The sequence below is a fragment of the Pristis pectinata genome, chromosome 25 (assembly GCF_009764475.1).
Source record: "Pristis pectinata isolate sPriPec2 chromosome 25, sPriPec2.1.pri, whole genome shotgun sequence".
NCBI lineage: Eukaryota > Metazoa > Chordata > Chondrichthyes > Rhinopristiformes > Pristidae > Pristis > Pristis pectinata.
Window position 1 is genome coordinate 13,970,140 of NC_067429.1, and position 27,077 is coordinate 13,997,216.

Sequence of the window (27,077 nt, forward strand, 5' to 3'; positions counted from 1 at the left end):
CTTGTTTTTCATCTAGATTCCAGCATCTACAGTCCTTTGTTTCTCTAGACTACAACACTTGTTGGAATCCCTCCATCCCTTTCACTGAGACATCTTATGTAATTTTGACAGAAGTAGTCCAAACGTCCTTGTCATTTTTGATCTGACTGTGATGTTTGACATGGTTGACCAGTCCAATCTTCCAACACCATTCTAACATTACCCATTTGGATGGGACTGCAACTTTTAAACCTGGTTCCATTATCATCTACCCCTTCTTAGCTGACAAAATACTATTAATGTGCCACACTGATATCTTCTGGTGTCCTTAGTAAACTATCCTTAGCTTTTACTTTTTACCCTCAACATCATTAGTGAAAAAATGCTGTCTGTTTCCACATCACACAGAGGGAAATGATGGAAGGTTGTTTTTGAATTTGGAAGTCTGTCTGCAGTGGTGTTCCACAGGGGTTGGTGCTGGGATCCCTACCATTTGTTATATACAATAAAGATTTGGATGTGAATGTATCAGACATGATAAGTAGGCACAAATGACAGAAAAAATTAGTGGTGTTTTTAATAGTGAGGAGAATGGCCTCAGGCTACAGGGTGATATTTATGAGTTGGGAAGATGGGTAGAGTAACGGCAGATAGAAGTTAATCCTGATAAATGTGAAATGATGCCTTTGGGGAGGACTAATAAGGCTAGGGCATACATAATGAATGACAGGGCCCCAGGGACAGAGGAAACTTGGTGTACTTGTCCAAGGATCCCTGAAGCTGGCAACAAAGGTAGATAAGGTGGTTAAGAAAGCATATGGGATACTTTCCTTCATTCGTAGGGACAAAGAATATAAGAGCAGGAGGTTATGGTACAACTTATAAAAAACATTAGTTAGCCCGCAGGTATTGTGTGCAGTTCTGGTGTCACACTTTAGGAAGAAGGTGATTGCACTTGAGAAGATGTCAGTTATATAGAGAGACTAAATAGACTAGGGTTGTTTTCCTTCAAGTGGGGGAGGCTGAAGGGGGAGCTGATTGAACTGTAAAACTTTTGACTGTGTAGGGTAGATAGTAAGAAACTTTTCCCCATGGCAGGGGGTACAAAACTAGGTTGACGGTAAGGGGCAGGAGGTTTAGAGAGGCTCGGAGAAAGAATTTTTTCATCCAGGGTGTGATTGGAATCTGGAACACACTGCCTGGGGGATTGGTGAAGGCAGGGACCCTCACAACATTTAAGAAGTATTTAGATAAGCAGTTGCATCACCAAAGCAAAGAGGCTTTGGGCTAAGCACTGCAAAGTGGGATTAGCATTGAATGAACTTGTTGGTTGGTATTTACATGATGGACCAAGGGGCCTGTTTCTGCCATGTATGACTCTATGACTCTGTCTGCTAACAATTCTAAGCTTTGCACTTCTTGATTGACCTTTACCTCTAAATTATCAGACAGCTCCTCCAACATCTGTTACTGGATGGACAGAAATTATTTCCAATTAAACATTGGGATGACTGAAGCTATTGACTTGCAACTTTGCTGAGGTATTTGACTCAGTGAGGAACTTCCAATCAGATATCTGCGTTGTCATTAATAACGACGTATTTCGCCCTTTGTAACATCATGTGACTTCACCCAACCTCAGCTTATCTGCTGCTGTAACCTTATTGACAATTCCAATGGAAATTTGGAACATAATCTACGTTCCGTAAACTTGAAGTTATCCAAAAATGTGTTCCCATGTTTGAACTCTCATCAAGTCAAGTTCAACAATTATCTCTGTACTTGCATTGAATCGGAGGTAAACAATGCATCTATTTAAAATTCTTATCCTATTTTTCAAATCCTTCCTTATCCTCTTCCTAATATGCCCCTCCATATTTTTCAGAGCTCTTTCAGCCCTATAACCACTGCTTCTCCAATTTCCTCTTGATCATCAGCGAATTTAATTGCTGCACCATCTGTGGTCATGAATTCACCTGGCATGACCCTGAACTCTGCAGTACTCTCCCAGATTTATTGGCCTCTCCAGCCCTTTCTCTTTCTTTATGTTGCTCTTGAAAACATGTATCTTTGACCAAGTTTTTGATCATCTGTCATCTCTGTCTGCATCAAATTTTAGTTTGATGAGGTTCCTGTGAAGCTGTTTTTAAGCTGATGCTTCATCATGCTGTCTTCAATTATCTGTTTCCCCAATTTCAAGTGAGCTATAGGTGAGGGCAGCTTTAAGATGCTTGTTTCATCTGTTAGAAGTTGAGATCTAAACACATGTCAATGGTGCTTCTTACATCCATTGTAATGCATGTGGTAACAGTGGGACGTAAGATGAAGATTTCTATTTCTACAGGATCTTTCATGATGTCCAGATAATTAAAAGTACTTTACTGCCAGTGATGTACACTTTACATTGTGAAGAAGGGAAAAGTTTGGGCCTGATCAGGCTCATCTAAGACTGATGGTTCCATAAAGAACTGCCAGCAAATTCCTCCTCATTGTCCAGCTCAACTCTCACCTCCACATCTGTGCACTGGAGGAGCAGGTCAGCTGCCACTCGACTCAGCACCCAATCCAGAGACTGATGCACTGATCCTAAAGTCCAGAAGCACTTTGCATCTGACTCCTCATCACTGCCATTGCTGAGACCAGAGTAAATAGATGATCCTGAGTCAAAAGCTAGATGCATGTAAGTGTTTTATTTATTTTTCTTTACTTTATATTGTCCTTAATTAATTTACAGTATTTTAGGGTGCTTTTAATTATTTTTATTAATTATTGTTTTTCTATTTTTTAATTCCTTAAACCCATTCAATTTTTCTAAAGGATAAAGGTCAAAGGGAGATCAGGGGGCAGGGCTTTAGGATATGTTGCCACTCATAGTCTGGGCCTCTTTGGGGGAAGACTCTCAGCATTGAGGGATAACTGACTCTTCAGATCTGGGGGAGGTAAGTGGCAAGTTCGGACGGTGAACCAGATCTACTACACTCTGGGTCATTACTTGACGTCATCCCTTCATTACACCCATTTGGAATTTTTTTTATTTGAGCACCAACATCTGATATCAGTCATTACATTCAATACAAATCTCAGAAGTCACTAGTGACCAGCAGGGAACTGGGGTAACACAACTTCAGGGCAACTGGGTGAGCAATGCCCTGTTTTCTCTGAGCATTGTTCTTTTTCAGACCAGTGAGGTTTAACGTCACCCCAGAGATGAACTTTGCACGTTGTACTACAGCTTACGACATTTGGAGAATTTTACACTGGAAAATGTGTCAGGGCAAATAAAAGTTTCACCACAAAAGTCAGAGTCAAATTCATGAAGGCTGTTTCGGCACTCAGAAATGGGTGCAGTATTGCTTCACTCATTATTGCTATTCCATTTTCAATTTCACAAAACCTTTTTTAAAGAATTGTGTGAATGAATCTCCATCAATTGACTGGTCAATATGATATTGCTCTCTGTGGGACCTTGCTGTGTGAAAATGTTATCATAAGAACTTAATCGTCTGTACTTTGCTTTAGAATGACATGAGATATGAAATAAATGCTTTTTCTTTCTGTCTTTACTCAGGGCACATCCTTCTTCTGTTTAACGTGAAGAGAAATAGCCCACAACCTCCTACAGAATGATCTGTTTCTTGCACTTTTATTCAGACAACTTGATCCGGGGACAAGAATGACAAGGTTTCTACTATAGGTCAAGTACTTTTAATTTTAGTTCATAATTTAATATTTAAAAGCAATGTAACATAAAATATTCTATCACATGAAATGATAAGTTCTTCGTAGCTATTTGTAAACATTTTAAAAATAACTTTCCTTTTGATTCCAAGGAATGAAATGCCACATTATCAGTAACTCCCACCAGTATCTGATATAGGGTTTTGCTATTGTGATTCATCAATATGACACACATTCTTATTTGATATGGGTATCTCCTTGGTAAGCTTCAGCAAGGGTTCTGAAGGCAAAAGTTAAATGTCAATGCACATCATTTAAATCCCCTCAAGGCCTCGTGTGATTATTTAGTGATTATATGAGTCATACAGGCCATAAGGTTTGTGGGTTCAATCCCTGGTCTCTGCAGAGTGAACTGATCTCTGTAAGGATGCTGCTATGGCCTTGGATTAAGGAGTGTAAAGATCAGCCAAGTTTGCTGCTCCCAGTCTGAATTGCTGTCAGGTTTGTGCGATTGTTACAGAAGGATAGACTTGGTCTTGGCCATGTTGCTTCATGTTGACAAGTAACCAGGTGATGCTCAGGGGCATTTTGTTTTTTGATGCAGGAATTGTGTAATTCCATCTTAAGGAATGAAAGCTGAGTAATGTCTGCTAAACCTGGTTACTTATCAAATTCATAGTCAACCTTGCAGCTGTTAGAAGTTGGAGCACATTTGTGAATGTCAGGGATGCACCACCAGGGGAAGTAGTGATGACAGGTTCAATAGTGGCTCAGAAAAGAAACTTGAAGAGAAAATATTTCCTATGGGGAAAGACCAGGGGAGTGGAAATAGCTGGAATGATCTTGCATTGAACCAGCATGTTTTTGGTGGGCCAAATGGCCTCCTTCTGTGATCAGGAGGGACGAAGCTGGTGTTGCAGTCTATTGTTCACCACAGAAATCCATGTGACCACATTTGAAGTCATGTGCTGTTTCCTGCCACTGCTGAGGATGTGAATGCTCACACAATTCTCTCCTCTTATTAACTGCTTGGCTTTTTATCCCCATTTAAAACTGGAGCTGGTACGAGCATGGAGTTTTGACCTTAACCTTTGATTATGAGTCACTTGATTCTGTGTAAAGCATGTTGTTTCCACTATTAGTATGCATGTGGTCCAGCATCACCAGGTGGGTATGTCATTTTACAGTATGTCTTTTGCTGCTTCTGGCACACCTTAAATACATGTTACGAACCAAGGTTGCTCCCCTGGCTTTACGGCAACGGTAAAGGGAAAAGCTTGCCCTGCTGTTACAAATTGTAGGGCTGTAAAGTTCTTTTACTGATTTTCGCCCGTTGTGTCTCATGGATACACACTTTTGAGCTACTAGACCTGTTTTAGATCTATTCTTCGTGATGCACTAGAATCACCACATAGCAGGAGGCTGTCTTTGGTGCAAAACTGAGACCTGGCCTCCACCTTAAATGTGCTGATGTCGGTCTTTCCAATATCTTAATCACAGATCCTCCTCATTTGCTATTAAGTTCTTCTCTGTGGTTGCCATTTTTATTGATCAAATTCCTTTTGTTTCCATTTAGGGAACACCAGGTTTTATATTCTGCGGCATCATTTCAGCAATTTTCTCCAGTGACAGCTCTGCTCTCCTTTGAGCATCTGACATAATTTTTCAGGTCAAAGGGTGCCTGGGATTGTGTCAATGATTCCAGAGAGTCCCAGCATGAAAAAGTTTATAAACCACTGATATAGGATGACCTCATTATTCCAGCTGGTTAAAATGTCACTTCCATTACTTCAAACAGTCATATCGATGGGAGACCTCAATAAACCTGGCCATCAAAGCCATCAATGTCTTTAATATACCTGTAGGCCAAAACTGACCTATAAAACCTGGAGCACTCCATTGGTTGAAATGGGTGATACACAGAATGTCTTTTCACACCTTCCCTACAATTTTTACTCAGCTGTCGGTGCTGGAAACTTATTTATTGTCTTTACTTCACTGTCAACCTCATCCTTCAACAAAACTAATGAAATGGTTGCAATCTGAGATCTGGACATGACAGGTGTTCTTGGACTTCTCAAATCACATAGAAATTAGATTCCAGTGAATTAGTTCAAGTATAAGATCTAACCTGATTGGAACATCTGATTCTCTGGATTAATTTTCTATACCTAGAAATTGGACCCATTGGCACTCAATTTTATAGACAGCTTGCACATATAAGCCAATTTGCACCCCTTAAATTGCAATAGTGATCAATTCTGGTTATTTTGCAACTGTTTGGAAATTTGCCCAGGCACTACCCAGGCACATTTCCCCTTAGTATTATCGACATTTGCACAGTATTCATTCCACAGCCAATGATGTAATCAGAGGTGATGCAAGAATTGCTGCCTTTACCAAACTAAACTGGAGATAAAGACGCAACCTATGACCTTTGATGACCAAACACAAAAATAAAGGAGCAAATCTGGTTGTGAACTGGCAAATTCACGGGAATAACAGGTTCCCAATATGACCTTGTTATTACACTTAGAGTCTCTGGAAGATTCTCAGTGGGCAGCGTCGGAGCGGGCAGCGGAGTGAAAGGGAGCTGAGTGGTTGGGCTTTGGCTCAAGGGGCTTAGGTGGTAAAGGGGCAAGGCGGATGAGTAGCTGGTAAGTAGGTAAAGGTAAGGTTTTACCTGTTAGCTGTTTATAAATTCTTAAGTAGGAAAAACTGGGGGGAAAAAAAAAGAATTAGTTCAGATGGAGGACATGGTGGTGTGCTGCAGCTGCTTGATGTGGGAGCCCGTGGACCTTGCTGTGGTCTACGATGGCCACATCTGCAGTAAGTGCTTGAAGCTGGAGGAACTTCGGCTCAAACCTGATGAGCTGGAGTTGCAGCTTCAAACACTGTGCAGCATCAGGGAGGGGGAGGGTTATGTAGATACTGTACATCAGGAGATGGTCACCCCCCTTAGAGCAGGTACTTTTGGAGTCCAGGAAGTAGATAGAAGGGTGACTGTCAGGGGAGGGAAAAGGAAAAGGAAAACTAACAGGCAGATAGAGCAGAGGACCCCGGAGGCTGTTCCCCTCAATAACAGGTTTTCCACTTTGGAAGCTGTTGAGGGAGATGACCTGCCGGGGCCTAGCAGCAGTAGCCAGGTCCCTGGCACTGGGACCGGTCTTGCTGCTCAGAAGGGAAGGGAGAAGAGGAAGGCAGTAGTGATAGGGGACTCGATAGTCAGGGAAACAGATAGGAGGTTCTGTGGCAGTGAGCATGAATCCCAGATGGTATGTTGCCTCCCAGGTGCCAGGGTCCGGGATGTCACTGATCAGGTCCACAGGATTCTAGAGCGGGAGGGAGAACAGCCAGAAGTCGTGGTTCATGTTGGTACCAATGACATAGGTAGGAAGAGGGATGAGGTCCTGAAAAGTGAGTTTAGGGAGCTAAGCAGAAGGCTGAAGAACAGGACCTCAATTTAGCAATCTCAGGATTGCTGCCAGTGCCATGCGATTGTGAAGGTAGGAATAGGAGGCGATGGCAAATAAATGCGTGGCTGAGAAGTTGGTGCAGGAGGGAGGTTTTTAGATTTGTGGATCATTGGGATCTCTTCTGGGGAAGGTGGGACCTGTACAGAGAGGATGGGTTACTCCCGAACTGAGGGGGGCCAATATCCTTGCAGCCAGGTTTGCTAGGGTGGTTCAGGAGGGTTTAAACTAGATTGCAAGGGGGAAGGGAACTGGAGGAGTAGGTCAGAGGAAGAAGGGGATGGGGAAAAATCAGATCTGACAGGTAGAGAGGCTTTGAGGAAGGAGAAGCAAAGTACAGGCTATAAAAGTAGTAAGGCGGATGGGCTAAAGTGCATTTACTCAAATGCAAGAAGCATCAGGAATAAGGGAGATGAACTGAGAGCTTGGATAAGTACATGGGACTATGATATTGTGACTATTACAGAGACATGGCTGACATCAGGGAAGGAATGGATATTGAATATTCCTGGTTTTCAGTGTTTTAAAAGGGATAGGGAGGGGGGAGGAGGAGGAGGGGTGGCGATACTGGTCAGGGACACTGTTACAGCTGCAGAAAGGGTAGATAATGTAGAAGGATCCTCTACAGAGTCAATATGTGTGGAAGTTGGGAACAAGAAAGGAGCAGTTACCCTCCTGGGAGTATTCTATAGGCCCCCAGTAGCAGTAGGGATACTGAGGAGCAGCTTGGGAGGCAGTTTTTGGAAAGATGCGAAAATAACAGGGTTATTATAATGGGAGACTTCAACTTTCCAAATATTGATTGGCACCTACTTAGTGCCAAAGGTTTAGACAGGGCGGAGTTTGTTAAGTGTGTCCAGGACGGATTCCTGTCACAGTATGTTGACAGGCCGACTAGAGGGAATGCCATATTAGATCTAGTTTTGGGTAATGAACCGGGACAGGTGACAGAGCTATCGGTGGGTGAGTATTTGGGGGTCAGTGACCATTGCTCCATAACCTTTAGAATTGTCATGGACAGGGATAGGAGCAAAGAGGACGGGAAGATATTTAATTGGGGTAAGGCGAATTATGAGGCTACAAGGCGAGAACTTGGGAGTGTAAATTGGGATGACATTTTTGAAGGGAAATGTACTATGGAGATGTGGTCAATGTTCAGGGATCTTTTGCAGGATGTTAGGGATAAATTTGTCCCGGTGAGGCAGAGAAGGAATGGCAGGGTGAAGGAACCGTGGGTGATGAGAGAAGTGGAACAACTAGTTAGGAAGAAGAAGGCAGCATACATAAGGGGTAAGCAGCAAGGATCAGACAGGGCTCGTGAGGAATATAGAGTAGCAAGGAAGGAACTTAAGTAAGGGTTGAGGAGAGCGAGAAGGGGACATGAAAAGGCTTTGGCGAGTAAGGTTAAGAAGAATCCCAAGGCTTTTTTCTCGTACGTGAAGAGCAGAAGGATGGCTAGAGTAAAGGTAGGTCCGATTAAAGACAAAGGTGGGAGGATGTGTCTGGAGGCTGTGGAAGTGGGTGAGGATCTCAACGAATACTTCTCTTCAGTATTCACCAAGGAGAGGGGTCTTGATGATGCTGAGGACAGTGTTGGTAAGGGTAATGTTCTAGAGTATGTAGATATCAAGAGAGAGGATGTGTTGGAATTGTTAGAAAATATTAGGATCCGGGGCCTGACGGAATATTCCCCAGGCTGCTTCGGGAGGCGAGGGAGGAGATTGCTGAACCGTTGGTTAGGATCTTCGAGTCCTCATTGTCCATGGGGGTGGTACTGGAGGATTGGAGGGTGGCAAATGTTGTTCCCTTATTCAAAAAAGGTAGTAGGGATAGTCCACGGAATTACAGACCAGTGAGCCTTACGTCTGTGGTGGGCAAGCTGTTAGAAAGGGTTCTAAGAGATAGGATCTATGAGCATTTAGAGAATCATGGACTGATTAGGGACAGCCAGCATGGCTTTGTGAAGGGAAGATCTTGCCTCACAAGCCTGATAGGGTTCTTTGAGGAGGTGACCAGGAAGATTGATGAGGGTAGTGCAGTGGATGTGGTCTACATGGATTTTAGTAAGGCGTTTGATAAGGTTCCGCATGGTAGGCTTCTTCAGAAGGTCAGAGGCCAAGGGATCCAGGGAGGCTTTGCATTGTGGATTCAGAATTGGCTTGCCTGTAGAAAGCAGAGGGTTGTGGTGGAGGAAGTGCATTCGGATTGGAGGGCTGTGACTAGTGGTGTCCCACAGGGATCGGTTCTGGGACCTCTACTTTTTGTGATATTTATTAATGACTTAGATGAGGGGGTGGAAGGGTGGGTTAGCAAGTTTGCAGATGACACAAAGATCGGTGGTGTTGTGGATAGTGTGGAGGGCTGTCGAAGCTTACAGAGGGATATTGATAGGATGCAGAGCTGGGCTGACAAGTGGCAGATGGAGTTCAATCCAGAGAAGTGTGAGGTAGTACACTTTGGAAGGACAAACTCCAAAGCGGAGTACAAGGTAAATGGCAGGATTCTGGACAGTGTAGAGGAGCAGAGGGATCTGGGGGTTCATATCCACAGATCACTGAAAGTCGTCTCACAGGTAGATAGGGTAGTTATGAAAGCTTATGGGATGTTAGCTTTCATAAATCGTGGGATTGAGTTTAAGAGCCGCGAAGTAATGATGCATCTTTACAAAACTCTGGTTAGGCCACACTTAGAGTACTGTGTCCAGTTCTGGTCACCTCATTATAGGAAGGATGCGGAGGCATTGGAAAGGGTGCAGAGGAGATTTACCAGGATGCTGCCTAGATTAGTGGGTATGGATTATGAGGAGAGACTAAAGGAGCTAGGGCTTTACTCATTGGAGAGAAGGAGGATGAGGGGAGACATGATAGAGGTATACAAGATATAAAGAGGAATGGATAGAGTGGACATCCGGCGCCTCTTTGCCAGGGCACCAATGCTCAATGCAAGAGGACATGGCTTTAAGGTAATGGGTGGGAAGTTCAAGGGAGATGTCAGGGGGAGGTTTTTCACCCAGAGAGTGGTTGGTGCATGGAATGCGCTACCTGGGGTGGTGGTGGAGGCTGATATGTTGGTCAAGTTCAAGAGATTGTTAGATAAGCATATGGAGGAATTTAAGATAGAGGGATATGTGGGAGGAAGGGGTTAGATAACCTTAGGTGTGGTTTGAAGGGCGGCACAACGTGGTGGGCCGAAGGGCCTGTATTGTGCTGTATTGTTCTATGGTTCTATGGTTCTATTAATTTTTCCATGTTCATTTCATATGCACAAGTATCACCCTGAGTTTCCTTGATGATTACAGACCTCTAATGTTATGCACCTCCATGTTATGCACCTCTGAGTCTCTTCCTAGTTTTCAGCACAGCAATGATGTTGTAGCTGAAAGGTCTACGTACAAATCTTGATGGGAACCATGAGTCACATTTCAGCAAATGAATTGATTTGCAAAATTGCCACTGCACTACTTTTTGCCTGATTTCATGATTTTTTTTTCAGGAGACCAGAGTAGATGTTCGTGTCCTTTTCTGCACATGTTTACTGCACCAGTAGTGGATGAAGTCCAATTGACCTTGTAACAGAGGATATATGTCCTTACAGGTCAGCTGAGCTCTGCAATTATTTTTTTTGGTATCACGATAGACGACTAGATTAGAAATACAAAGTTATGGAGTCGTGATCCAGAGGAATAAATTCAAATTTGAGCCCTGCAGCTGAGAAATGTACACAGAAGTATCAAACTTATCTGCATTGTTGCAATACTTTTACCACTTAAAATACAGTGAGTCAAAATGGTGGCTCATTTACTCAAGGGAAACTGGAGCTGGGCATTAAGTCTTGACACTGACACATTTTGTGAATGAGTAAAAAGAAACTAGTTACTTCCAGATAGTTTCATTATTCTCTACTTCTACTTAAACATACCATATAAAATCTATTTTGCAATCCTGGCAAAATTATTATTACATGAAATAAAAAGAGTGATCACCTTTGCCTCTCAATGAGAATGCCATTGCTTTAGACTCATAGTACTGGAGGCATGGAGTCAGTTATACAGCACAGAAACAGGCCCTTTGGCCCACCACATCCATGTCAACCATTTTGCTCATCTGCACTAATTCTATTTGCATTAGGACCACATCCTTCTATGCCTTGCCTATTTAAGTGTCCATCTAAATTCTTCTTAATTGTAATTGTAGCTGATTGCACCACCTCTTCTGGCAGCATGTTCCAGATGTAAACTACACTCTGTGTAAACAAACTTACCTCTCAGATACCCTTTAAAACTCGTAACTCTCACCTTAAACCCATGCCCTCTTGTTTTTGATACGCCTATCATGGAAAAAAGATTTTGACTATCTACATTTCTATCAGGTCACTTCTTAGCTTCCTTCACTCCAGGGAAAAGAGGTCCTGCCTTTCTAATCTCTCCCCATAAATAAAGCCCTCCAATCTAAACTGAAGCCTTTGCAAAACCATAATGAAAATGAAAGAGATGGATAATCATTCTAAAAAGCATGATTTGAAGGAACGTTTGAAAAATACACTAAAACTGCCTCAGGCATTAACTCTGCAATAAAATATAATTCTTACATTAGTTTTAATGAATCAGCTTTTGGGAAAATAAGAGGGAAACAATTTAAACTCTCAGTCTTTGCTTATCAAAGCATACAGTTCCTTTGTAGATCTGTGGGTGGATTTAAGTATGGTGCAAAAATTCCTGTCTGAGTAAGATTAATATCATTTCACAATTTTTTTAAGCAGCTTCATGCAAGGGGTTTTGCAATCCTTGTTTGCTGACGATGAAATCCCAAAAGAGTTATGTGTTATTTTAGAATTAAAAGATGATTTGGAAATTTCACAATAACCTGTTACGATGTGATTTTTAACTTTGCACTTTGGAAACAAAAACTGCACCATTTCATGTGAAGATATTATCATCTTAAAGCCTATCCACGTGGTGAAGTGCCAGCCGAGCAGATAGGTATCATCATAGTACAGAATGTCAACAGTTGCAGTGTGGTTACATAGCACATTTAACGTTTGGATCAACATGGGCATTAGGATAACTGAACTGCTTCCTGTAGGTACAGAGGCGAAATGGACCACCTGGAGGGTCCTAAATGGCATTGCTACCAAAAACAGTTGGTTGAGAGCCAACATGGTTAAATGGGACTGTGCCTTGTGGTATTGAGGCCAAGACTGGTTCACCCATGGTCTTATTGAATGTTCCTGCTTCTTATGTTCCACAACACTAGACCACTTTGACACTAGATAATGTAAATTCCTCTGAATTTCTGTTTAATACATCATGTGTATCTCTATCATTATCAAATCCAGACATCTAGATTTCACCACCTAGGCCAACATAATACCCTGTCTTCTCTCTCTTCTTTTGGCTCCACCTGCATGCCCCTTGAGGTTTTTAAACTTGGTATCCATGCCTCTGCTCTCCCCCCCCCCACTCCCCCCCACCACCAGCTGATCCCCTCATTGCATCTCCATCTCCTGGTTTTCTTGACACATCAGACAGGTCCCTCATGGTTCCTCAACCTGATTCTCACCCTGCTGAGGTTACAGTTAGATTGGCCATGATCTCATTGAATGGAGGAGCCTGCAGCTTCTAATTCATATGCTCATATGTACAATAGCTAAGACCTGGGGTTGCAGTGAGTGGTAGACCATGCAACATCTTCAAGACTGCCCTTTGCTCAAGGACAGCCCATGCACTGTTTATGATCTCGATGATGCAACTCACAAGCTTTGTTTGTGTCTGTCAAAGGAAAGATTTATGACTTCGATGGATGGAGACAAGAAAAAGAATTCAGTACAATCAATGAAAGTTGCTTTCTTCTTAAAACATGAACAATAGAAATATCTGATTGCCACTATATAAAACCTTTAAGGATTTTATCATATTTCTTCTCAATGTTGTGTTTCATGATTATGTTGTGTCAGAATTTGTGTTTAAATCCATTTGTTCAGGTAATCCCTGATTGCCCCTGAATTTAAGTGTTGCAGGCACTTCAAAGGGCAATCAAGAGTCAACTGCATGGCTCTGGGTCTGGAGTCACATCTGGACCAGACTAGGCATGGACGGCAGACTTTCTTCAGTGAAGAAGATCAGTGAACCAGATAAGTCTTCATGACAATCTGGAACTTTCATGACCACCGTCATTAGCTTTTTATTCTAGATGTGTTTAATTCCTTGAATTCTGAAGCTGTCATGGCTAGATTTGACCTTGTGTCTCCGGATCAAAAATCAAGGCTTCTGGCTACAAATCTAGCAACTATGATACCATACTCCTTATTAGTTTTTAAATGATGCTACTACCCTCAGCACCACTCCTAAACCCAATAACTCAATAGTCTCTTTATTTCTTTTTGGTGACCTGATGCGTGGAAACTCATCACCATACTGCTGAGCTATGGATATGTAGAATCCACATAAGCTAGAGAACATTACTATAGGGGAGAGATAATCTAGCTGAAAGTGTGCATAAGGTATAGGTAAGTCATTCAATAATTTTCTCAGACAGGCAGCAATGTCTGTTATTTTTCATTCATTCTGGACATTGGCCTGTGTAGGTTTGGACTGATGCTCTCCATTGATTTTCACGTACCTCGTATTGCTGATACTAATAGACCTAAGTTTTCTGATTTAAGATTTGTCAAGGGAACAACGATAGGAAATCTCCTGTCCAAAATTCCAGGACTACACATTTAGAAGAAAGAAATGACATGAATAAGAATGTCTATCTGGAACTGTACTGGAGGACTGGATTTGCAGAGCCTGGGGGCTTCATGTGGCCCATGGTTTGAGCATGAACCTGATGCTGAGTTTGTAGAGCCACATCTCACAGTGAGAGGCCGGCCGCTCTTATCTCATTAATCAGCTCGACCAGCTGGCAAGTCAGCCATCAGGTGTCCCTTGGTCATAGTGGAACCATTCTAATGTGGATGCTCCTGGGTGACAGGGGCCAGGCCTCAACTGGCGGGCATATAGTCCAGCACATGTAAATTAACCTATCACAGGTTGAGTGTGAAACAGTGGAAGTTCAAGGTGCTGAATTCTGATAGGCCCTCGCACAGTTAGTTTGTAACCCAAATTACATGCCCAAAGCCATGAATGGCAATCGATGAACAACCTGGGATACAAGGTAGATGGATTCATGACATTAATGATGAGTTTTTGCAAGTGGCAAATGCTCTATATTGTTTCTGCAATACAGTAAAAAAAATCAATTTGAACATGTTCAATAGTATGTACTTTGTAGAAGGACTTCAATACAAAATCTCTAACTGACATGAAGGACAGTTCACAAACAGTGCATCTATAATAATTATCCCTATGTTAATTTATCATATTTGCTACTATTTTTGCTTCAAAGTCACTGAAGACCCCTTGACAAATACCTGCCGAGGTAAATGACTGGTCTGTATTATTGGCAGGGGCAGTCACCCCATTCACTACTCATTCTGTGATTGCCCTCTGCTGTTTCATCCACAAATCTACACCTCAAGAAATTCCAGCATTGTTTCCAAACACAAGTGTAACTCATCAGACAAGAGGGGCCTGGAGTTGTACCCACTGGTCATCTCTAATGCTGACCTTGGTGGATTGACACCTCATTGTCATAAAGTGGCTGGGCACCTGTGTTACATTTCCAGTGACCAATTGTCCAATGATGTTTGGATCTCCCAATGATATTGGCTGTGGAATGAAGGATTGGCTAGGAGAACTTCCTTCATATAAGAGTATAGGAGAAACAGGTGGGCATTAATTTAACCTCACCTGAAGCATGAAAGGTTGATGTAAGATAAGACAATTTTAAAACATCTAACAGGGGAATGAGCCAGGTTCTTTGATCATGGCTTCAAACTCACCTCTGGGTAAATCTCCTCTAGTAAGAGTTCAAACTCTTCTCACAAACTTTAGTCTTGATGGACACCAGAGTATGATGGAGTGCTGCACTGTTGGACCTGCTGTCTTTTGGAAATGACATCAAATCAAGACCATCTACTATTTCAGGTGGAATAAATTTGTTCCCAGCTGAACAGGCAAAAATGCAAGATGCAGTAACGTACTTACCTTGACCTGAAATTCAGTTCCACAAATGTTGGTAGAATTGAACCTGTGAAGAGGAATTCAACATACAAACCATACGATATTGGATGTTTAGCCCATGTAAGCGAGAACAAATTCCATGGATTTATCTGAAGAAGAGCAAGTGAATTCTACTGGCCTCTGGACCAATATTTATCCCTTGAACAACACCTAAAGCAGATTATCTAATCAGCTATTTCACTGCTGCTTGTGAAATTATTGCAAAAAGAGCAACTTCATTTCCAATATTATTAAAGTGACTAAGGGTCAAAAAGCATTTTAGGACAATCTGAGGTCATATTAGGCACTATATAAATGCAACTGTTCCTTCTGCCTGTTATTTTGTTTCATAAGCTTTAATTTGTGTTGAATTCTGTCAGATAATAACTGTTGGAAATCCTTATAACTGATGTGGTGTGTCAGAGGGGCACAGAGTATTACTTTGCTGTGGTACTTAGTGGTCATGGTGGCAGGAGGGGAGGTCAGTGAGGAATGCTCATATATTCACTAAACAAAGAGTAAGGCAAGTAATACAATTTGTGTTAATAGTGGCAGTCTCTGGGGTCACTTAAAGCAGTATTCCTTTAATAAAATGAACCATAGCAATCAATGTGATAGTGGAATTCACGCATTATCAGTAAGTGTCAAAAACACCCAAACATCCCTAAAAATTATGCTTGCACCGCTGATATTGATAAAAGATGATGAATGAGAATAGTTGAGTCAACAGCTGGGATATGACTAACTCCATTAAAAGGCATTAAATAGCGTTTGAAGCCACATTAATATTTTCTCTGCTTTGCATTTTTTCTATCAGTTTCTTGGTTCCCACAAGAGCTGCAAACCTTGAGGCAAAGAAACATGGAATCTGGTTGAATTTATTGATGTGCCAAAGTATTCATGAAAATTCTGAGGCCTCATTCTATGAAAAAAAGCAGAAGTGGAAATTCTGGACAACCTCACATCACTGGCCTGTGCCTCTGATTCCCCAGATATTGAGAGTTGGCATTTTGGAATGAATGAAGCACATTCCATGCACAACTATTCTGGGAACCTCATGTGAGGAGCCTCTGATTGAGTTAATAATCTACTTTCTCATCTGGGGGAAATAAGATATGGACAGCCCAAACACAAAGTGAAAGATCATTAAAAGACAAGGGTGAAGGGATCACAGGGAAAGAAATATCCCTTGAAAGAGCTAGTTTATTCCAAATGATTTGGCATAATAATTTTAAACCAGTATGAAACACAAGTATCCTTGGCTTAACCTGCAGGACAAGATAGTTTGCAGATACAAGAGACTGCAGATGCTGGAATTTGGAGCAATAAAACAATCTGCCAGAGGAACCAATAATGGGTTGAGCAGCATCTGTGAAGGGAAGGGAATTGTTGACATTTCAGGTTGAAACCCTACATTAGATCCTGAAGCAGGGTTTTGACCCGAAACATCAACAATCTGGAGCAAGAAACAATCTGCTGGAGGAACCTAGTGGGTTGAGTGGCATCTGTGGAGGGAAAGGAATTGTCGACATTTTGGGTCGAAACCCTGCATCAGGTCCCGAAGCAGGGTTTCAACCTGAATCATCAATAATTCCTTTCCCCTCACGGATGCAGCTCAGCTACACAAGATAGATTAACTTGCAAAGAACTGTGGAATATGTTACAATAATTGGTTATAAAAAGTTTAATGCATATTTGGCTCATTACTTTCATAACATTGCCAAATTTCCTTAATAACTACTGAAACTGTCATTCCTGTTTTTTGTTGCCTCTGGACTTGACTATTCTGAAACTCTGTTGTCAACCTCTCACTCTCCACACTCCATCAATATGAAGTCACCCCAACTTTGCAACCTGTGCCCTAACTCACACCCAGGCCCCTTTGTCTATCACCTCTGTGCCCCTTGACTTTCATGGGCTCCTTTAAGATTGGACTTAACACCTGCCTTTTTTGAGCAAGCTTTTGGTCAACTGCCCTAAGTTTTTCTTAATGTAACTTGGTGTCAAAGTTTGTTTGATAACACTGCTGTGAGACCTCTTGGAATATTTTAAGAAATGGTGGTAAAATGGGGAGGAGAAGATAAGAAATATCCAGGAAGTAAAACTACGTTTGAACCAGATGTTGATTTTGCATTTGTTTAGAGACTGGGAGGGATAACAAAGATCTACAATGCAAGACATCTTGAAGGTTGAAACGAGTAGAAAAAGATACAGTATAAATGAAGAGCTGGCTAAGAAGTAATGCCAAACTTGCGGCCTGAGCTCAGTGGAATATAAGACAGAATATATTGAAGAGCAGCATTGTTTGGCAATCCCAGAAAAGAATGAGTTTGACAAGGGACAGTCGGTGGACCTTGATTTAAGCAGTTATCATCTAGTGATGAAGTGTGTGACTGTGTTACAATTCAAGCATAAATTGATTCCTATCTAGATTTTTATAAATCATAGTTAAACATTTTTACAATTAATATCCACCATAATGACATATTTCAACATGTAAAGACGTACTAAAGTAGAAAATATAAACATTGATTTATTTTTTAGAAAAGCTACTTAACCTTTGCAGAAAGCTCTATATCAGTAGCTTATGATTTATACACCTTCAGCATTGACCTCTGTTTTTTGCCCCATGGTCCCCAATTATCATGGGGACAGAAACTAAGGCTAAGTTCAAAAGACAGAGGTCAGCAGCGTGTATTAATCACTACTCTTAAAAAATCAATAAGGAATGATGTAGCGATTGAATTTTCCCCTTACACTCCACATCCTAATTTAGAGACAGGAAAATGCAGTTGGGAGATTGCCCTTTTGAATCATACATGACATGATATTATAAAATAAAAGATGATGGTGCATAAAGGGCCAACTGCAGTGAAAAGACTCAATTAAAGATGGAAAATAGGACGTATTCATCAATAAATGGATGAGCCTATGTTGTTCAAAACCATTTTTCTTCCAAGGCTAAGTATTCCCAGATGGTGTGCTTCTAATTTTTTCAGTCTGTTTCAGTTGTAGAGGCAGAACTCCCACATACTATATCTTGGCAGCTGGGACCTTTTCCCAAGGCAAGTTTAAATGACCTGACAGCTGATGGAACCTCATTAATCAACAAGGGACATGTACAGGGTTATTTTTCTAAAGCAAAAATTATTACAGTAAATTGTTGCTATTTATCATGCTCACTGACATGCTCAGTGGCTTACCAGGTTAATGTACTATTCTCCAAACTTGCTGACACTAAGTACAGCACGCTAGCATGATTCAAACTCATCTATTAAACACATGTCAAACACATGACAGCAAGCTCCAGACTTGATTCTTTGTGTCATCTTTGAATCAATGTTATCTTCTCTTTCATGGCAATTATTGGGCTTAATAAACTGCTTGGTTTCTTGTGTAAGGTTTGAGTGTTCCAGATGAGAACGTCCGAAAGGACATTGCTGCCTGGTATGTGACAAATTGTACTTTTATTTGATTAGTGACGGTGACTGAAGTGATGAGCACATTTTTGACACAAAAGCAAAAATACTGCATGTGCTGCAAATATGAAATAAAAGTAGAAGATTTTGGAAATAGCAGGACAGGCAGCAACAATGGAGGGAGAAACAATGTTAACTAATTTTCCATCAGAATATTTTTGGCACTGGATATGATTCACCTCCTTTTAAATTGTTTTGATTAAATAGAATATTGATAGAATTATTGAACACTGAAATAAACCTTCTAGTCCCATTTTTACAGTATGTGCCCAGAATTGGTTTCAGGACACTTGAATCCTTAGTTACATTGTTCAAGAAGTGTATTTTATTCTCCATCCCTCTCTTTCTTTGGAAAGCTCCAGGTTTTGTCCCTGGCCTTCAATACTTCCTGTTGTCTGCTCTGCTACCTCAAGTAATTCTGTACATTGAAGACTTTATATAAATTGTTGCTAATGGGCAAGGGAGGGGTTTGGCTGACAGGGTAAACATTGTTGAACCTGATCCTGTATTGCCCAGACATAACCGTACAGAATCCAGTTCAACAGCCAAGAAAAATACAGGAAGCAGCACAATCATTGTACATGGCCTTCTTCAACCTCACTAAAGCCTTTGACTCCATCAATTGGGAGGGATGGTGGAACACCCTTTTCAAATTGGTGTACCCACAGAAATTCATCTCCATCTTACATGTGATCCATGATGGCATGCCAGCCACAATACTAATCAATTGATCTACAATGGAATCAATTTCAGTGAAGACTGTGTCAGACAAGTCTGTGACATTGTCCCGATACCTTTTTCAATCTTTCTTCTGCAATGTTGCACTTCACCTCCAACAAACTTCTCATGGGGATGGAGCTAATCTTCAAAACTAATGGGAAACTGTTCAACATACGACAATTACCCTTCAGAACCAAGGTCACCCAAGCCTCAATAATCAAGCTTCAGCATATAGATGATGCTTGTGTGTTTGTGTGTGTGTTTGTGTGTGTGTCTGTGTTTGTGTGTGTGCTTGTGTGTGTGTGCTTGTGTGTGTGTGTGTTTGTGTGTGTATGTGTGTGTGTGTGTGTGTGTGCGCGCGCGCGTGCTCCAAGACATTGTCGACTGGTTCACTGAAGCGTATGAGAGGATGTGCCTTACACACAACATCTGCAAGACAAGGACCTGATGAATACATCATTATGGAGGATGTTAATTGTAAAAATGTTTAACTATGACTTATAAAAATCCAGATAGGAATCAATTTATGATTTAATTGTAGCACAATCAAACTCTTCATTGCTGGATGATGACTGCTTAAATCAAGGTACATTGACAAGACTCTCGAAAAAGACACTCTATTCCAAACTCTTATGGAAGTAGATTACCAGGTGGACCGGGAAAAAGATTGAAAGATGTGCTCAAAGTTTCCCTGAATAAGTGCAATGTCTCCACCATTGTTCTGGGAACTTATTGACCATGAGAATTCAAAGTAGAGACAGACCCTTTGAGATGGTATTGAAATCCTCAAGGCCATGCATCAGGAGCACACAAAATCCCTGCATAAGTATCAGAAGGAGTGGACCACCTCATCCACCCACCCACCCAGCCCATCAACCAACTTCTGCCCCTTCTGTGGAAGAGTCTGTAGTATCTACATTGGTCTCATCTGTGACCCCCAGGACTCACAAAACTGGAATGGAAGCAAGTCACCCTCAATCCTGAGCAGAGGAAGAAGAAGAGTCTCCATTGGCAAGTTTAAAATGTGTGTACTTGAGGAGAATTTGAAGCAGATGCAACAAGTCCCTTCTTAAGTCATCAAATGGTTATTGACTTGTAATGATAACTCTGTTTCCACCTCCACAGCTACTGCCTGACTTGCTAAGTATTTCCAGCATTTTCCAGCTTTATTTCAGATTTCCAGCGTTTGCAGCTTTTCTTGCTTTTTGAAGTCATTTCTGATGTTAGATCCCAGGCAGGATGATATGATTATGGATTGTGTGGCTGTTACTAGCACTGTTGTAATCATGACAGCAATAGATAATATTGATCTTGCTTCACTGCTTGATAGGGTTATTGGATTTGTGAGATGAATTCTAACTGGGAATGTCGCTCGCCAAAACTACGGCCACTGATCTCAAAGCAGTGACGGCTCATGGAAACATAACTGAGAGACACAATGCTTCCTTCAGTCACAAGAGTTTTAACCATAGGGAAATGTCCCAGGAATTTTATTGCATAAACTTTGATACCTAGCCATATAATATAATATTAGGGCATAAAAAAACATAGAGTTTAGAAAGAGATAGAAAGATGGAAAGGTTTGGGGAGGGAATGGGTTGTACCTGAGTTCAGAATTAGAGAAGGACAGAGACCTCAGAGAGGTTTATTGAAGGAAGAGGTAATAGACATGGGAGAGATGAGGCTGTGAAGGGACTTTAGGGAAGCATGAGAATTGTTTCTTCATACCTTGTCTAACTGGTTTCAAAGTGAAGACATGACAAATCTCTGAGCATGTTAGCAGGCCATAAGAAGGATTGCCTGTTCCTTCTAATGTAGAATAGATTCTGTTTTACAAGTTCCATCCAGTCTAAGCAATCAAGTAAATAGACACTCTTAAAAAAAGTCTGCACAAGGCTAGAGTTGAGGACAAATCCAAAGAACATGAGGTGGCTGAAAATCAAAACTCTACATATATTGGAAACCTGAATTAAAATAGAAAATGATGGAAATACTCAGCAGGGGAGGCAGTATCTGGGGAAAGGGAAACTGTTAATATTTCAGGATGAAAACCCTTCCTCAGAACCTGTCTGACCTTCTGAGTGTTTCTGGCATTTACTGTTTTTAAAAATACATAGGATGGCTTTTTGCAGGAAACGTAAAATTTCATTGCTGTCTAGTCTTGATGTGAGATCTCGGACATGCTGCCACTTTTTAGGTCAATCCATATCCATTCTGCATCAGCTCAGCAGCAGCATAAAAAATGCATTCACCAATTCACATTCTCCTTCAATACACACGCTTCAAATTTGTTAATGGAAATGCAGTGATGTCATTTGCCATTGAGATGAACAGACTTTTGAGAGAAGGTTAGAACCTGTCATTATGTGGAATGATACAGATCTTAATTAAAACTGTGAAATCACATTTGCATTCACCATTTTATTTATTGATTTTGCATCCATTTTACCATCATGTGAAAAGCACGTCAAAACAAGGGGCTGCTGTAGGATGTACAATTAATGTACCACAAGGGCAGAGAATATTAATTAATGTTTTTCTTTTCCCCTTTAATGACCTGTATAATGCTTGTATGTCTTTTCATTTCATTTGTTTTGTATTAACATCAGTAACATGGGCTCAGAAAGGGCAGGAGAAACATGCCCCCAGTTCAGCCTGTTCTGCTCAAAAGAACAGGTGCAAAGTTAAATGTCATAGACCCCGCTGCTTCAGCCTGTAAGTGCAAATAATACCTTGCCCTCATGCAGACTAATACCAAATTGAATACCTAATTAATATGTCAATAGCAATAAATTATTCACTGAGATAGGCAAACTGTCTGACCTAATATGCCAATGTGTACCATTCACTACAAGCAAAATAAGATTTAAAAATCGTATGATTCATAAAATATGTGCTCAGGCACACAACTGAGATGTGCACAATTTCTTTCCATTGAATTAGGTGTGATTTATGTCCAGCTCGGTAACCTGCAGAGATTTCATTCATTTGAACTCCTGCTGGAGCAGGTGACCACCAGACTGGGTAAAATGAGAGCAGTATTTACAGACTTGTGTGAATTAACAAGGGGGATACATTAAATCACTTCTTTCAAATGGCATTTGACAAGAGAGCCAACCAAATCCAATGGTAACCATTTGGAAAAGCTTGCCACCAGCCTGATGTGTGCTATGTGGTACTGTAATATCCCAAAAGACTGTCATATTTATCATAAGGAAGATCCTCTGGGGAAACCCTGTACCATGGATGAGCTGTGAAAAATATGAGCATAAGTGCAGGCATTCCAGCTGAAGAACAAAACTTGGTCTGTGTTAATTGAATTCACTCTGGTTAAGATATTAGTGGTGGAGTGAGTGTGAGTAGTAACATTTGCTGCTCCCTACATTGCCAATGTACAGATTTATGAGTTCTTCTATTGTTTTATCAACATTGTAATACCTACACTAACCTTTTATATCAGATGTCACAGATCCATCATTGGCTGGGCTGAGAAAATGAAAGCCCCCTCTGGCTTACAGACTTTAAAGGCCTATTCTGAATTCCTCAGCAATAACATCCCTCACTTGATGAGCACAATATTCATTGCAAAGAAAGTTTCCAATTAAAAGTGCTCAGATTTGACAGAGACCTCCACATGTACCTCTGCTATTCCTTTTGACCTAGAGTTAAATGTTATTTTAAATGTATTTAATTCTCTCCTAACTACAGCTGCCTGTGTGCATGAGGTTGGTTTCAACCAGCATTCCAGTTTCAACTGGTCTATCCAAGTCTCGTTATTTCCAGTTTAATACCATTTGTCAAAGCTGAAACATTAACTCAGTTACTCTTTCCATGGATGCTGCCTGACCTGCTGAGAATTTCCAATATGTTCTGTTTTCACTTCAGATTTTAACTGTCTGCAGTTATTTTTGCTTTTCTATTTCAGTTTAGGCACCTGATTCCAAAACTTTGATACAAAACTCACATGGTCTCCAACCCATCTGGCTGCTGAATAGGCCTGGAGATTAAATGAAGAGGGATCTTTCATTCTCTCAGCCCAGGCAATGATGGAACCAAGACACTTGAATTCAAAGGTCAGCATTATTATGGTAGCTTTCATGACCTTAGGTTATCGCAAAGTGCTTTACAGCCTGTGACCTATATTTGCAGTCAATGCTGTATTGTAGCGGATTGTATAACTGGAGTCGAGATGAAATAAGTTCTTGTCTGCTGAATTGAATGTTCCTGGCCTACTCCTATCAAGAACTTGGCCATTTCTCTTATTGTTGTTATTTTTATGAATAGCTGCCTGCAGGCAACTCATTTTCTGATGGGCATGATACTTGTTCATCTTTGATGATACAGATTTATCAGATAGGAAGATATTTGTTTAATCGGTGATACTCCAATGGTGCTTACTTCTAATTGTTGCCAATTTATAAGTGAGTATGAATGAATGTTTACTATCAGCATAACAGAGGAAAGGTCTCAGGAGGCTTCACAGCTAATTAATTATTGAGTGTTCATTAGCCTTGACAAATGGTTCTGATCAGCAAATAACTGGGGTAATTTGACCAGTTCCATGAAATTGCACATTTGTTGCACTTGATGGCAGTAGAGACTCACCATGGGCACAAGTGAATGCTAACATTTATATATTAAAAGGTTGTGTACAAAGGATTGTACCTTCTTGTTGTAACATTTTAGCTATCTTTGTTTAACAGTCAAACTTTTAATTTGATATTTCATCATATTCTCCAACATACCATGGGAGATTAGGGGAGATCAGCAGACACAAGAGATTCTGCAGATGCTGGAATCTGGAGGAACACACACAAAATGCTGGAGGAACTCAGCAGGTCAGGCAGCATCGATGGAGGGAAATAAACAGTTGATGTTTTGGGTCGATACCCTTCATCAGGTCTGGAAAGGAAGAGGGCAGAAACCAGAATAAGAAGGTCGGAGGAGGGGGAGGAGTGCAGGCTGGCAGGTGATAGGTGAGTCCAGGTGAGAGGGGGAAGGTAGGTGGGTGGGGGAGGGGGGATGAAAGGGTGTGATGTAAGAAGCTGACAGGTGGTAGGTAGAAGAGGCAAAGGGCTAAAGAAAAAGGAATCCAGTAGGAGAGGACAGTAGACCATGAAATAAAGGGAAGGAGATGGGGAATAGGTGGGCAGGTCATGAGGGTAGGGGAGGGGAAAGAGAAAGGGGGCCACAGGAATGAGGGAAAACAAAGAGTGGGGAAGGGGGTGAGGAAAGGGTGGGGGGGAAGTGGGGTGGGATTACTGGAAGTTAGAGAAATCGATGTTGAGGTCGTCAGGTTGGAGACTACTAAGGCGGAATATGAGGCGTTGCTCCTCCAACCTGCGTCTGGCCTTTCCAGTCCTGATGAAGGGTCTCGACCCAAAACATCGACTGTTTATTTCCTTCCATAGATGTTGCCTGACCTGCTGAGTTCCTCCAACATTTTGTGTGTGTTGAGCGGAGATCAGCTGGTATTTTTAAAAGGCAGAGACTCATTTTGGGTTAATGCACACATCTAATAGTGTGTAGGACTCTGTTATGATTTTACTTTAATTACAATTATATATTTGTTTAATGCTGAGTTCTTTATGTCTGATGGTTAGTCATTTATATTGGATTAGTATAAACCCTCCAAGCATTAGGCCAATGCCAATCTCTTGCCATTTGTGTATTAAATCTATCAACGTGCTCAATTCTCGGCTTCTCCATGTGGTTCTCCTTTCCACATTTTGTTCAGCTCTGTAATGATTGGTTTCAATTTTAACAGTCTACGCCCCACCAATAACTTGCCTTTTCTCTTTACTTGCTTATAGTTCCAATAAACTGTGTCTTCAGTTCAGTTTCCCAGTATTCAGTTTTCTGGACAAGCCATTCAAAGGAAAAATTAAACATGAAGTTTAAAGAGATCAGAAGCATTTACAGTGAGGAGCTCTTAAAATGACAATCTTTGTCATCTTTCATTCTGATCAATAAAATTTCCAAAGGCTTTTACACAAAGGCTTCTTCTTAGGCAGTACCTCGGGATCAAAGATGACTTGGTTCCACTCTAGTTTTGTGGGTTCTGAGGTGGCTAATGAGGAACCACAGGTTCTTCCACAGATGACGCAGGAGGTGAATGGCGAGGTAAGTAGGTAGATAGTTTGTGTGAGGGGGGTGTGCTTCCTCCTCTTATACGTGGCTTCTGTGGCTCCTGATACATTGCCTCGAGGTTCTCAATCCCGTCCCAGAGACTTATTTTTCACTTTAAGCAGTCATGGGCAAGGGGTTCCCAGTATCCAGTGGAAATATTGCACTTCTTCAACGAAGCTTTGAGCACATCCTGAATCATTTTCTCTGTCTACTTGATAATCTCCTCCTATGATGGAGCTCGCGATAGTGTCTGTTTCAAGATTCTGGTGTTGGGAATGCAAACATCGTGGCCTGCCTGTCATAACTGACTGAGTGTAACCATGGCCTCAATGCTTGGGGTGTTGGCCTGGTGAACAATGCTGATGTGGTTTACCTTTCCTTCTCGGGATTGAGGATTTTGCAGAGGCAGTATTGGTAATTTGTTTCCAGTGCCTTGAAATGCCTCTTGTAGGAAGCCTATGCCTCAGAAGCATATAGAAGGGCAGGGATCACAGCTGCCTGGTAGACCATACGTTTTGATCTAGGTCTGTGGTCATGATCTTCAAACACCTTTTGCTCAATTGACTAAAGACTGTGCTGGTGCATTGAAAGCTGTGGTGAATTAGATCATCAATGATTACACATTTGTAATTATAGACTATTTTTATTTCAAGATGTCCTGACCAAAGCTCAAATCTCTCAGAGAAAGATTTGGATTTATTTCAGTTGATAGATCAAATGATGAAATTTGATTTAATGGCTATTGAGGCTTTGGATTGACTTTTGTTCCTGCATTTCAGGATACATTTCTTGCAGCTCAGTTTCTTGGCACTTTGACAAAATGTGTTACAAAAATTAAAACAAACCTGGAAATTTTAAAGTAAAACTATTATCGCAAGGAAATTCATCATACATGTGTCTGTATCCGACATGAAGTCACATAAGCAACTCCACCTCTGATGTGCAGAAAATAATTAGTGTACCCTTAAAAAATAAGGGATGTAATAAATAAATAATATTTGATGATTCACAGTTATTTCCTGTGTTATTTATGTGAAAAAAGTAAAATCTTTTTCTGTAGTGCTTGGTATAAAAGTTAATCTAAATAAAATCCTTGGTATAAAAGTTAATCTAAATAAAATGTTCGATTACCATTAATCTTAAAAATCCATTTAATCTTTCTTGCAGGTATTTATAAATATCCAATGTATTTCAATATTTGATTTTCCTATTTATATTTCTCGTATTTAAAGTTTCACTTGTATACAAAATTAAAATTTTGTACCGGGGGCGGGGGGGGGGGGGGGTGTCAGAGAAAATAGTGATAAGCCAAGGAAGTGAGCTTGAGGTACAGAATCAATTATGATTATATTAAATGACGGGGCACGCTGGCTTGATGCTGTTGTAATTCTTGTGTCTAATAGTTTTGCAAGCACCTGCACAAACTCCTAGCCTGTCCCATCTCGGAATCTTGGACGTGCTGGTCCGCAGCGGCCCCTCGCGGTGACAGAGCCGAACTTTCCACCCGAGAATGTCCGG

General features: G+C 41.1%; 1 long non-coding RNA gene across 1 annotated transcript; it reads left to right on the forward strand.

Annotated features, from left to right (window-relative positions):
• Positions 1 to 3,596: 3,596 nt before the first annotated feature.
• LOC127583149 (uncharacterized) lies at positions 3,597 to 27,028 on the forward strand. Its single transcript, XR_007958216.1, has 3 exons — positions 3,597 to 3,673; positions 10,623 to 10,724; positions 26,963 to 27,028. It is a non-coding gene; the product is annotated as an uncharacterized LOC127583149 (long non-coding RNA).
• The last annotated feature ends 49 nt before the right edge of the window (positions 27,029 to 27,077 follow it).